Source organism: Caloenas nicobarica, chromosome 1 (assembly GCF_036013445.1).
Source record: "Caloenas nicobarica isolate bCalNic1 chromosome 1, bCalNic1.hap1, whole genome shotgun sequence".
Classification (NCBI taxonomy): Eukaryota; Metazoa; Chordata; class Aves; order Columbiformes; family Columbidae; genus Caloenas; species Caloenas nicobarica.
The window spans coordinates 32,582,751-32,595,710 of NC_088245.1; the positions used below are offsets into that span (position 1 = coordinate 32,582,751).

At 47.1% G+C, this 12,960-nt stretch overlaps 1 protein-coding gene across 2 annotated transcripts in view; it reads right to left on the reverse strand.

Annotated features, from left to right (window-relative positions):
- The window catches only part of PRICKLE1 (prickle planar cell polarity protein 1), a 65,649-nt gene that overhangs the window by 14,249 nt on the left and 38,440 nt on the right, over positions 1–12,960 (reverse strand). The window contains exon 1 of one of the 2 annotated variants that reach the window (XM_065635844.1): positions 1,303–1,363. The exons of the other annotated variant lie outside the window; for it this stretch is intronic. The gene's annotated coding sequence lies outside the window, so the exon portion shown is untranslated. Of the gene's footprint in view, positions 1–1,302; positions 1,364–12,960 lie in introns of those variants that run through there. 2 annotated transcript variants of the gene reach the window in all.

Sequence of the window (12,960 nt, forward strand, 5' to 3'; positions counted from 1 at the left end):
ATTACGCTTGGCGCTGTGTAGCACTGATGGAAATACAAGCGCCTGCTGCAGCCAGGCAAGAACCAAACCGCTAGCTGAGGAAGCGATATTCTCACGGATGCTTCCCCCTCTCCTTAAGAGAGTGTACAGATTTAGAAAGAAAGAAGTCTCGCCTTTTACAGTCTCCCATTGATTTTTTTAACTCTATTTTAAACAGCAGCCAGACTTTACTCCAATGTACACATATACTCAGGTTTCACCCCGTCACCTGTTGGCTCCCGAACAACACCCTTCTTTGTTAGGGCTCACAACCCTCATTTGAGACAAGTTTCCAGAGAAAACACTTCAAGAAAGTGTTCAATAAGTCACAAAAGCAGAGTTGTAAAAACAAAATTCTGCTTATAGCCCAGTTTATTCTGACAAGACACACGTAGCCATACATGCTCATTCCCGAGAAGCCGGGACGATGCCTCCTCGGCAGGCAGAGCTCTCTGAAGGACAGCTGGGCTTCTGTCCGTCCTGCCCGAGCTTCACGGACATCACGGTGCGTCAGACGCGCCCCCGGGTCCCCCCGCCAAGGCACCGGCACCCACCGGGCCCCTCCAGCGGACGAGCCGCGAGGGAGAGCGGATACAAGCAACCGCAAATTACCTCTTTCAGCACCGAAATCGTGAGTGGCAAGGCTGCTGGCGGAGCCGGGGAAGGAGGCGCAGGAGAGGCGATGCCCGCTGCAGACCCGACCCCGCTCCCCCTCGCTGCACCCTCTGTTTAAAACCGAGCCCCCTTCCCCGCTGTCCCCAGGGCTGTAAAGACCAACAGACTCGGCAAGGGGGCCGCAGCGCCCCGGCTCCGGCAGCGGGACGGGCGCGGAGCGCAGCACCCCCGGCGCAGGGCTCAGCACCCCCGGCGCAGGGCTCAGCACCCCCGGCGCAGGGCTCACCTCGGCCGGAGCGCGGCTCCGCTCCCCAGGCGGGTCCGACGGAGCGGCCAGCGCCAGGCACGGCCTCGCCGAGTACCGGGACAGCGTGCGTCGGGGTTCTCCTGCCCTGCCCCCGCCGGGCGGCGCCGCCGCTTCCCCTCCTCGTCCCGCCTGCTGGGAGACCTACCTGCACCGCCCCCCGCCGACCCCCCACCTTCCTCCCTCCCCCGGGGCTGCAAGCCGGGGAGGGCGCTGCCTCCCGAGCGCTCCTCCCCAAGCGCACCCCGAACTGGCACCGGCAGCACCTCCTCCCTCCAGCCCGCTGCCCCCCGGGGAGCTCCCCTCGACCCCTGGCATCCCCTGGAGGGGGCAGCAGTGCGGCCCCTGTGCCGTGCGCCGCTCACCGCTCCTCTGTCAGGCGGCGGGAGGAATTCCTCCCACCAGCGATCTTCCCTTCAAAGTGCTGCCCAAGGCGGAGGAGGGACGGAAGGAGAGAAGGGGAGAGCCGCTCCTGCCTCCGATCCAGAGGCAGGAAGGGTCGCCGGCATCGCCGCCCGCCTACCCGGGGGACCAAGGGTTTGCAAAAGCAATAAATTTCTGCGCTCAGGACACGACGGACATGTGGTTTAGCGACAGGGCTTTTGTTCGTGTTTACGCCAGAAATAGATTTCCCACCCCACCCTCCGCCATGCTCCGGGCCGCCCCGGGCTGACCCTGCCCGGCCACTGCCGACCTGCCGCCCCGCGCATCCAGACTCGGATAAGAACCGGAAAGCATTTGCTCTAGATCGCGATGTATAAATAAAAATAATAATAAATAAATAATTAAAATTTAAAAACCCAATCCGAATCTGAGGACCACAGCGAGGGGATGTCCATCGCTGCGTCCCTTGGCACATTTCCAGTGAGAAAGAGGCGTCCGAGCTTCAGCTTACGCGCAGAAAAGTAACACCCGAGTTATTGGGTATTTTCTAAGTGCGCCTGGACAAACAACTGCCAGCCCTCGCTTTTACTTCCCTCCCCTCGCCCCCCAGCACGTGCAAAAAAAAAAAAAAAAAAGCCCCGAGAGGCGGGTGGTTTGGCTTCAAAGGCTGGCGAGCAGCTTCCCCTCCGGCACCGTGAATGTAACCGTGAACACCGCGGTCAAATTTCCTCTTTCCTCTTCCCCCCCCGCTCTTTGTCTCCCTTGGGAAGTCATTATCAAAGGGAATTATTTCGCGCTGCAACTCGGGGTCAAAGCAGCAACCCTCCCAGCCCCCGACGCGAAGGGCGGCGGGCAGCGGCGGGCAGCGGCGGGCAGCGGCGGGCAGCGGCGGGCAGCGGCGGGCAGCGGCGGGCAGCGGCGGGCAGCGGCGGGCAGCGGCGGGCAGCGGCGGGCAGCGGCGGGCAGCGGCGACCCTCTCTTCCCCCCACCCCGCGGTTCCGCGGCCGGGGGCGCCTTATCTGCCCGGGCCTGCCGCGCGGGACGGGGACGGGGCACTTCGTAGACACTTATCGCTTCCCTCAGGAACCGAATTTGCATGAGTTTTCATTCTTCTAAATTTGAATGATTTTGCCCGCAGGGTGCTCAGGGGAGCCGGCCCTGCCGGGTAAAGGCGCGGCGCCTGCCGCGGGCAGAGGCGCTTAGAGAAGCATCATTGTCCCCATCCGTCCCTGTCCCCATCCCTGTGCCGCTCCGCCCGCCGCCCCGACCCACTCGGCGCTCGGCCGGGCACACGCGAGTTCCAAGGCGGGCCGGGAAGAGCCCTCGCCCCCCTCCCGTGTGCTGATTAACCATCGCCAGACGCAGCCAGACAGAAAGGCAGGCTGATGGATCAAGACCAATACTGGGCTAATCTGATCTCAAGTCGCAAAGCCTATCCTGGGTTAACGACGTTAAAAACAGCCCATCGACTACAGCCCATCCCCATCTGTGCCATGAGATATGCCCAGAGACCGGATAGTTGTAACCACGGGTGGATGAACGAGGTCCCGCACAGATCCAGCCCCATGAAATCAAAGCTACAGTCTGCGGCTCCTGCAGCAGAAAAAAACTGCTGAAACTCCAGCAAATTAACCAGCTCAAATCCTTCCACATCCCATTTCATTTCCATAAGCAGTTTCGCTGGTTGTACTACCTCCATTCTTAAATTGCTAAGTTGTTCTGAGGTGAAAGTTGGCATATCACCTGCATGAGCTAGAGATTTTGTCAGAGCTTTTGGCTGTGCTGGCTTTACAAGACCCAGACTGTTTCTATTCTGTTCGTTGGACTGAGCAGACCCCATCTGGTGGCCAGCTGAACATCTGCCAATTCCATTCATCATTAATCAAAAATGGAAATGTCAGGAATTATGTTTATTCTTTCCCACTACACAACTGAATTAAATAACAACAATTTGCATATATTATCTACTCCTTTTTCCAGGGGTGCCTGACCTTTTCTTAGTAGCTCCCTGCAGTGAGGGCTCACTGTGTCTGCACAGCACATTGCAAAAAGGAAAATCTCATCTGGGGACTTCCGCAGCACAACCAACTCAATGACTGCAGATAAGTTTGCAACGTTTCCTGACCAAGAGCCTACTGAAGCCAAAGAAGAGACGTTCACATACTTTACTAGGCAGTCAAACTGACCCAAATCTTGCTAACACTTTCCCTGACACCAAAGTGTTTGAGGGTGTACAGAGACAGTTGGCTGCACTGCTCTTTTTTCCCGGACTTTCCTGGCTCAAGCACAGAAACTGCTATATTGTTCTGGGCAATGCACTTAAAGATTATCAGGCCAAAAACAACCATTGCGATCTTCTAGCCTAAACTCCTGTGGTCATAAGATTTTCCTAAAATTACTGTCTGCATGAACAAAACATTTGATTTCGATTTAAAAGTACCAGAGATGAAAAACCCACTACAACTCCTGTTAAATCCACTATAGCCCTTGTTAAATTGTTTCAAGTAGTCAATTACTTAAAACTTTTTTTTTTTTTTTTAAGTCCTGGATTGCTATGTTTCAGTGCTCAAACACTGGATCCTCAATCATATCATACCCTTGAAAATTAGGCTAAAGAACCAGCTATCATAACTCCCACAAGGCATTTGCAAATTGTGAAAGTCATTCCTTAACTATCTCTTTTGATTCAGGTTGCTTCCACAAGAATAAATGTGTGGCTATGATTTTTTTTTTTAGTTACTATTTTTACACAACAAATATGACAGCACACATACTTGTTATCTGAAGCAAAAACTATGCTTCAGAAGCTGCCTCCCCCCCAAAGAGCTAAAAATGACAGGCACAAACCGACTTGCCCTTTAAGGCATGTTCCACATTCTTGACTGCGGCTGTGTAGAGCTGATCCTTCAAACCACCGGATGGTTCAAGGGACCTGTAATGGATATGGAACCTTTTGCCCTAAGGTATTAGCACAAATTTCGTGTAGGTAACAACTTACTTTTACTACTGACCAGGACGTGGGTGTTCTCTGGCCTGTATGAAATTCGCTAAGTGTATCAGTGTGGTTTCCCAGTTCCACAATTATCCACATCAGGGAACATCCTCTGAGATAACACTGTAATTGCTGCCTTTGGTGGCAGTCACAGAAGAGAGACCAAGGAGCAGAGAACAAATTAACCTCTTGTGTTTCAGAGGCGGCTTCTCCGGGCAGGACAGTGGCATAACACCTCAAGCCCGATTAGTTCTGTGGATAAACAGAAGAGGTCACCCTCTACATCATCACCCTTTAATGATCACCACCTCCACTCCAAGGGTTTTAATTAAGCATCATCTCATCTGTTCATTTAAAATAAAAAGTTGTGAGTCAGCTATGAAAGGTGAAAGCATGCAGGAAGGTGAATGGAAGCTAGAACAACAACAAAAAATCTGTGAGTAATAATTTTTTCAAATAAGTCAACGAGAAAACTATTCAAAATAAGCCAGGTTTCATGTTTTGAAACAAAACAAACTAAGAAAGGCTTTGCATGTTTCTGACGGTATAGGAGGAGTCCATGGAGCAGGAATTACAACTGCTCCCCAAGGGTTATGCACAAATCAAAGCCAGTGCCTGACACAGGCGAGTACGCCCTTCGGGAATTTTAGGGACGGTGACTCGACCATGTATGGTCTTGCCTGCAGGCTACAGCCAGGGAGCTCTGGGACCAAGGTCCTTTCCACCCTCAGTGGCCTCAGGTCTATACCCTGAGGGAGCAAAGAGGCCAGAGTAAGGGAAGCGGTTCCACCACAGTCTGAGATGATCTACTGGAAAACCCAACCCAGGGAAAAAATGCTGGTTTAGTTTCCTGCACCTGCCAGTCTTAGCACAAGGATAAACCAGGACCAACTCGTGTGAGGCTGGACTGTTGTGGAGCTGCAGGCTCGGCTGTCACCTTTGCTCCCCCTCCCCTTTGGGAGAACTGGGAGTTGTGGGCTTTGTGATCATACAGGCAAAAGGGTCTTGCTCAGCCTAAATGGCCTGACTTCCAAGACTACTTTACATGACACTCAAATACAAGTGAAATTCAACTATGTTTGCCTTGGCATGAACAGAAACCCCTGTGGACATCCACCTGCTTCTCTAGATACTGGTCCTAGGCCTCCTCTCACAGGTTAAGAACGTGAGTGTGGAAGTACACCTTCGTAGGTGGGAACGGTTTGCACAATTTTACCACTGTATATGATCACTAGAAGACACCTGAAAGACTGGATGCCCTTGAAGCAAAGCTGAAGCCTTGAAGGACACTAATGTGCCTCTGGAGAAAGGCCAACCCACGTCTACAGCCATCGGTGACACCTCCTTGTGCTCTCCCCATTCAACACCGCTTCCTCCTGCCCACCCAAATGGGAGAGTTTGGCATCAACAGTAGATTACCATGTGCTGCTGGGAGTACAAGCTACAAGAGGCAGACCAGTGCTGTTACTGGTGTATCGGGGCCTCTTGACTGGTTGCTGCCTGGTGTCTTCCTGCATTTTCTTTTTTGAGGCTGCAAAGAAAGGGTGTGGAGGCAGCAGCCCGTAAGTCCTGATGGCTTCAGAGTCTGAATCTTTGCTGTTTTTTAAATAATATTTTAAAATACTGAGAAAACCAGCCCTGTAGGAGACAGGCAAGTAAAAACAGATGATATGCAACAGAGAGGGGGAGATATGCGGATTAAAAGGAAGAGTGCACATGAAATGCAATAAGTAAAAAACCACAGAAAGGCAACAATGCCCAAAACAAATTTAGAAAGTGGAAACATCAAATGGAAATATTAACACTAGGTAACAAATCATGAGACAATCAAGTGGCACTAGACAAATAAATAAATAGATGCTCATTTGTATTTTCACCCACCAAAAAGAGGCACAGGGAGCTGCTGAGGCACCCAGCAAGCAGGAAACAGCACCCGAATGGCTCGCTATGGAGAGCTGCACCAGCTACCGTGGGCCTGAGGACCGACTGGCAGCAGCTCCTGCCTGTTGGGAATGCACATCTAAAAAAGGCTTATTTGGTTTCCTTTTCTAAGTGCTCTCTCAGTTGAGGACCAACTCAGCTTTTAAAACCACAATCGTACTTCACTTTAGCAGCAAGGAATTAAAGTTTCATTAAAATGCCCTTCCTTGTTGCGTCGGGCTAGGACTTGCTCCTGAACCAACAGGTCTGTTGCCATATCTGGAAACTCTGAACCCCACAGGCTTTTCTGAAGACAGTAATCTTGATTTTATCGTAATTGGCTCTGTGCAGCCCACAGTCACTCAGGGCAGGGGTAACCGCCCAGGTACCCACAATACCGCCGCAACCACCGGCTGACGGGTGCAAGCAGGGCTCTCCTACCCACACCGACACCCGCGGTTAATTAGCACCCCGTTTCCCAGGCTGCACAAGGCACAACAAAGTGCGTTGCAACAACATGCGCCTGCAACGCTTTGCCAGTAGCAGAGGCTGACGCAGGGTGGAATCACTGCTTGGGCTTTTAATAACAGCCCAGTGCAAACACCATGATGCAACGGGGAAGGTGTTGCAGAGCCCGTGCTAATGCTCTGTTTGCTTATTTAGGGACTTTTCAGCCAAGTATTGTGCCCAAGCCTATGTGGATGATGAATGATGTCACTCTCATCTGTGTCAAGCTCCGTTCTCAGGCTTTGCCTCTGAAAAACTCCTCACAGTTCATCTAAATTGGTTTGGAAATTGATTTAGATTAAAAAAGAAAATGGTGCAAACTTTGTGTGGCTCTTCCACTAGGACCAACACATATATACACGTGTGAAGGGACACTCACCCCAGGAGTGGGGCTTCCATGTAAAGAAACTGATATCGAAACTAATATTTAAACACAGATTTCATAGCCTTCATGAATACAGTTTTGTTGCATGAGTAGTGCTCCGGTTACACTTAGTCTGCCTCATTGCTGGTGATGCTTTTCAACAGCCTCAACTTAGGAAAAAAAAAGGTGATCGATTTTAAGTGAAGGCAAAGTCTGGCGTGGAGGATTACTACTACTGCTGTGGCATTATATCCAGAGAAAATAAAACCGAGTTTTAAGCTGAAGATGAGATTTGCAAAGTTTGTGGTGATCTCCTCTTGCTTAAAATTGGCAAGGGGAGGGAAATCTAGCAGTCACCGAAACAGGTAACCATCAGAGTGCTACATTGCCATTTTCCATAAGCCATATCCACAGCACACTACAAATACAGGGGAGAGAACAATGCTTAGATTAACTATGAGTTTATTTTACCAAATTAATCTCACAGGTCATCCTCAAGGCAGACAGCAATGCAAGGAGGATGTAAAAATGTCAGCTGGATGAAGTAATGCATTACATCTTTATTAGCTTTCTTTTATATAGCAGTTATGAGAAAGACTACCAGATTAATGAGCTGTCAAGACTGAAGGCCATGAAACTCTACCAAAAGGTATCACCAAAAAAGACAGGTGTTTCAGTCTTTTACACAGAAAGAGCCACAGCTAAATAATTAACCCAGCCAGGTAAGCCTGTGAACAGTCCTCTCACTTGCTCGGCAAAGGAAAAACTCTGTCTCAAAGCTGGGTAGGCTTCTACACCAACAGACGTTTCTTGCGCTTCCGTATCTGTCCAGTTCATGCCCTCTGCCACCACTGTTACTGTAGTTTTCTTGATTTTTATAGGGTTTCTTTTTCTTCATGCTTAAGAAGGCTTGTTATGGGCCAGACAGCATCCAAATGACACCGTGACCCCAGACACTAATGCATAGTTTTACTATGAGTTTCCATGCTTTAAGTTGTCACTGACTTAAAACAGAAATGATACTCAAATGGCCTCCTTCCCCGTCTTATTCTCCCCCACCCTGAAAAGAAAAAATAGGGGAAAAAAAGAGAAGAATAAGAGAAAGTCCTCCATCTAACTGAAGTTCCTTCTATGAGAGCCATGAAGGTTTCCCCCTCACTCCCATGTCTGTCTTGAATGCATTACAAACCTCCATAAGCTGGCATCTTGCTAAAAATTCCCACTTTGTTTCCCAATGGATGTCCTGTAATGTACCTATGACTCCAAATGGGCACCAAAGCAGCCCCCATTTACATACCTGGCCAAGTGAAAATCAATGTGAAGCATGTTTTGCCCTTGGTACAAACTTCACTTTATTATTATAGCATTAATCTGTGTGTGACCAAATAAGATGCGGTTGTAATCACGCAAGGTTTACGCTTGCTGTCTCTTTTCCGAGGAGGGTTATAATTCAGCACGTTTTCTAAGAGACCCAAACAGGCTTTCCACTTAACAAGAGTGAGGAATGCCAATTTGGGAGGTTATATCCTTTCTTTTTCCCCTTCTTTTGCTTCTTTCTTTTTTGCCCTCCAAGTATGGTTTTTCTCTGCTGGTTTAGCTCCCAGAATTGGTTTACTGCAAGATGAGTTGAGTGCAATTATCAGCATTATGGAGGGAACAGGAGGAAAGCCCAGAGGGACAATCCCACTCCTGGTCAGTAGCTACCTGTTATAAATACATCCATACATAAAACCACATCAAAAGGCAGACAGGGCAGATGGCTTCACCAGCACTTCTCTGAGTTGCTGGCCAAATGCCCTTAGGATTATGGACACATAGGTATGAACCAAGGGGAAAGATTAGCCAAGAAGTGCCAGATCGGTAAAAAACCCCCAGGCCTAGTAGAGTCACAGTCCAAAGGCATTTTTGAAAGAGTCAAATTTCTCCTCCGAGTATTCCCTTCAACATAGAGCTAGATGCTTAGGATCAGGTGGCTGGAGACATAAAAGTGTTCCTTTCCTTCTCTTCATCTCCACTGCTCTTGAAGCTGAAGGCCAAGTGGACAGGCACTGTCTGTTCAAGATGCGAGTTATGCCTGGCTTTCAGTAGGATAATAGTGAGGATCTCAGTTAAGTAAATATTAAAATAGAAATGAAGTTAATGATATTCCTTAGCTGGCACTAACTGCCAAGATATTTAATTGTAACTACAACAAGGAAAAGTCAGTTTAAGCCCCCTAAATATCAAGCTTTGCCTCATTGCCCACATTACATTTCTATAGATAAGTCTGGAGCCTCCGATACATCTAAATTTCCTTAACTGTAGTTATAGAAATATTTGCAGACTCTTAAGAATATGTAAACATATTTTCAGAGTAAAATATCTTAGATTATTCATAATAATGCAAATCCTTTTGTACGAGGTACACGGTACAAAGAAGTTTGTTTTAAGAACGCCTAACTGGGACCCTTGACATGAGTGACCTTTGTACAAGCATTCATTTATCCTTAAGTCCTTACGGTTCTGTCAGCTGCTGAAACAGCAACTGCTTGACAATACCTGACAACTGATACTCTGCTGGAAGCCTCTGAGCTTTAAGCTATACTCACCTGGACTTGCCAGCATGTCCCAGCTTTTCTTACCAGCTTGCTTTGGAGGATGGATTCCTTCAGATGTGTAGCCTTGAAGTAATAACGCCTCACTTTGCAAGAGTACAAGAATTTAATGGAAGCGACCAAGTGCTAATTGCAATCTATGTCCACAGACAACGCGTGCTTCTAGAACATACAATACTTCCTCCTCTATTTTTAGAAATATATTTATATTCCAGCCACTATGAAGTAAAGCATTTCAGTATTGCTATGAGTTCCAGCATCAGAGGTTGAGGGAATCTGCTCAAATGTCAGGCCACTTTTGCAAAGATAGTTCAAGATTAATTTCTGAAAATCTGTAGCTCAATCGTTTTCAGGATGAGACAGCAGAAAAACCATGCAACCTTTGCACTACATAATGCTTCAGTATCTTTTTAAATAGGTTTTGAAAGCAAATATTTGAGATAGCAAAGTGAACTCAAAGCAAAACCCTAAATTTCAACAAATCAGGTTTTGTTAAGTAAAACCTGTGAACATCAGAGCTGCCTGATATGACTTCAAGATATGTCTGACAGGCCGTTTGTCAAGACATGACATTTTTACAGGTCTGAAAAATGGCAATCATCACATACAGGGTCTATAAAAAGTCTTGCGCATATGCATGTATGTTTAGTGTTAGCTTAAGTTTTTGACAATTTAGTACCTTTAAACTTGCATATTTTCCTGACTTGCTTTCTTGTCTACAACAATTATTGCTAAGACAAGATTAACTCTCAGGCAATTAGTAAGCAGAGGAAAGATGAGAATGTTTCACAACAGCCATACACTCGTGACTCTCCAGTTTGATGTAATCTTTGGATTTTTGTGTTACACACACATCCCTCCCTCCTCAGTCATCATTGGCTTTCTCTTCAGTAGTAGTCCATAATTCTCCTTCCCTTCCCTGATATGCAGAAGTGATGAGTCAGGGATAATTCAGTGATAATTATGTTGGTTTTGCAAATGCAATCTATTGACAGCCGGCCTCAACTTCCAACACCATAACAAAAACTCAAGTCTTCTGAAGGCACTCTGAACTGCACCAGGCAAGCTTTAAAGTACGAAACACTTTTTCCAACGAAGAGCAGGGTAGGGATTTGGGCAAGAATCACTTTTTAGGCTTGGAAGATTTGCTTTCATCAGCAGATACGCCCCCTACACCTCCAGACTGGTGGAAGCTCCATTGACAGGAAGAGTACCTTAACAGATTCCTAATGACAATGTTAAAGAAAATAAAAATAAAAAATAAAAGGTTTAAAAAGACAATCTAGTTAAATTAGCTACACTTTCATTAAGACGACTTCAGTCACAGAACGGAGAATCCTGACCCCATTTTGAGCATTGCCACTGCTTTCTCAACCACCTTGGTGCCCTTATGCTGTTGGATTAGCAAGTCCTTCCTCAGTTAATTCTTGGTGTGCTGATCAGATGTCCTGGTTTTGTTAAAAACCAAGATTCTCTTTTAGTGAATCTCCCTGTCAGCTAAAGCCTTCTTACTAACTGCAGTTTTCCTGAAAGATACATGTTTTGGTAGACATAGCAATGGAATGCAAGGTCATTGATAATGATGCATCCCGCGAGATGTGCAAGCAGGAGGTGAACTAAAAATTGACCAACTAAAGTATTCCATCCCATTCACGTGATACTTCACATAGAAGTGGGGGATCACGAGGATCTCAGCCCTTCTTCCTTATGGCCGACACTGGGAGAGGACCTTGCGAGTTGTCCCTGTGAACTGAGGCCCAGTGACAGACTGAATCCAGCTCCGGTTGGCTGCAGAGTCCAGTCCAGGGCTTCGGGTGCCGGCCCCACATCTGCCGGAGCAGTTGCCGGGACTTTCAAGATTGGTTTTGTATATTTTGTATTATTTTCTCTATTTTTATTGGTAGCATTAGTAAAACATTTTTAATTTTTCCAACTCTCTTCTCTCTGTCCTCCTTTCCCTCCCAATTGCCTGTCTTTAGTGGGAAAGGGGGAGAGGGAGGGGCTGAAGGGGGAATGGGGGGGAGAGGAGGTTAACAATACATCTGCCACGGTTTTACTGTCACCCTGCAATCAAACCTCGACATCAGACAATATCTACAATTTGGCAAGACTTAAGTTACCATGCAAAGGTCCAGAGAGGTGCCTGCTCAGTGGGAGTGAAACCAGCTGTCACAGAATTTTATGTAACTAGTTGCACCACATTAAACTACAGAAAATAACAAACACCCATACCAACCGGGACTGGCTCTGTGTTGGGACCACAGAGTCTCAAGCGTTACCCAGCTTCCTCTTGTAAAAGAGATTAAGGCTGGATTTGCCTCTTCACTACACATTATACCAAGAAGCTTACTGGTAGAGAAACCTGTGTAGCCAAAACCAGCTTGTACTGTAGGATGAGAAGCACACGCTTGGCACTGGCTGAAGTACCCAAGTAGATCACGACTTGTTAAAACTGCAGCTAGAGCAACTCCTTCTTCATATCATTAGAACAGGCCACCATAATGGATTGATTCTTCGTGACATAAACTGTAAATTATCAACTGGCATCCACTGTGCCACTGGGATGACACACCTGTAAGAGGGACAGCAAACTCCATGAACGAGGAAGAGGAAGAATGCTTGGGCAAAATGGAAGAGGGCTGCTAGAACTCTACAGCCTAGACACTAAAATAACTTCATACTCAGTTATGATCTCACTACTCAGCTGCCACAACTGCAATGGATAGGTTGCCTCCTCTTGATTTCTTCGATCTATAGACAACAGTGGAGATAATGTAAAAAGATAAAAAAACTAAATCAATACACTGATCCTCCCAGCAGTGGATTTTCAATAAGAGATCACTTAGCACACAGTGAAAATGACTGAGGTAAGTTTAGGACATGCAATTATGTGTCGCTTTTCGCCATTAAGACTTGTAACTCAATGAGAATTTAAGAGCGTACATATTTCAGCTTCTGTGTGAAGTTAATAACTTCTCAAGAGACAAACACTGGAACAAGCCATTCACATTTTGTGCTATCAACAAATAAATGCTGGAGAGCAAGTTTTTGGATCCAGCTATTACCTCTAATTACACTTATCTCTATGAATAAACAAAAACTAGTTTGCATTTTTTCCCTGATCATTAGCCCCATTTACATAAGCGTTATGAGGCCAGTTCTTTATCCATTAGCACGAATTAAGTGATACCCTGCTGGGCGCAGGACTGTTCAGACATGCTGACTGTGGAGCAGCTGCTCTCCTCCTTTGGTATTGAATGCT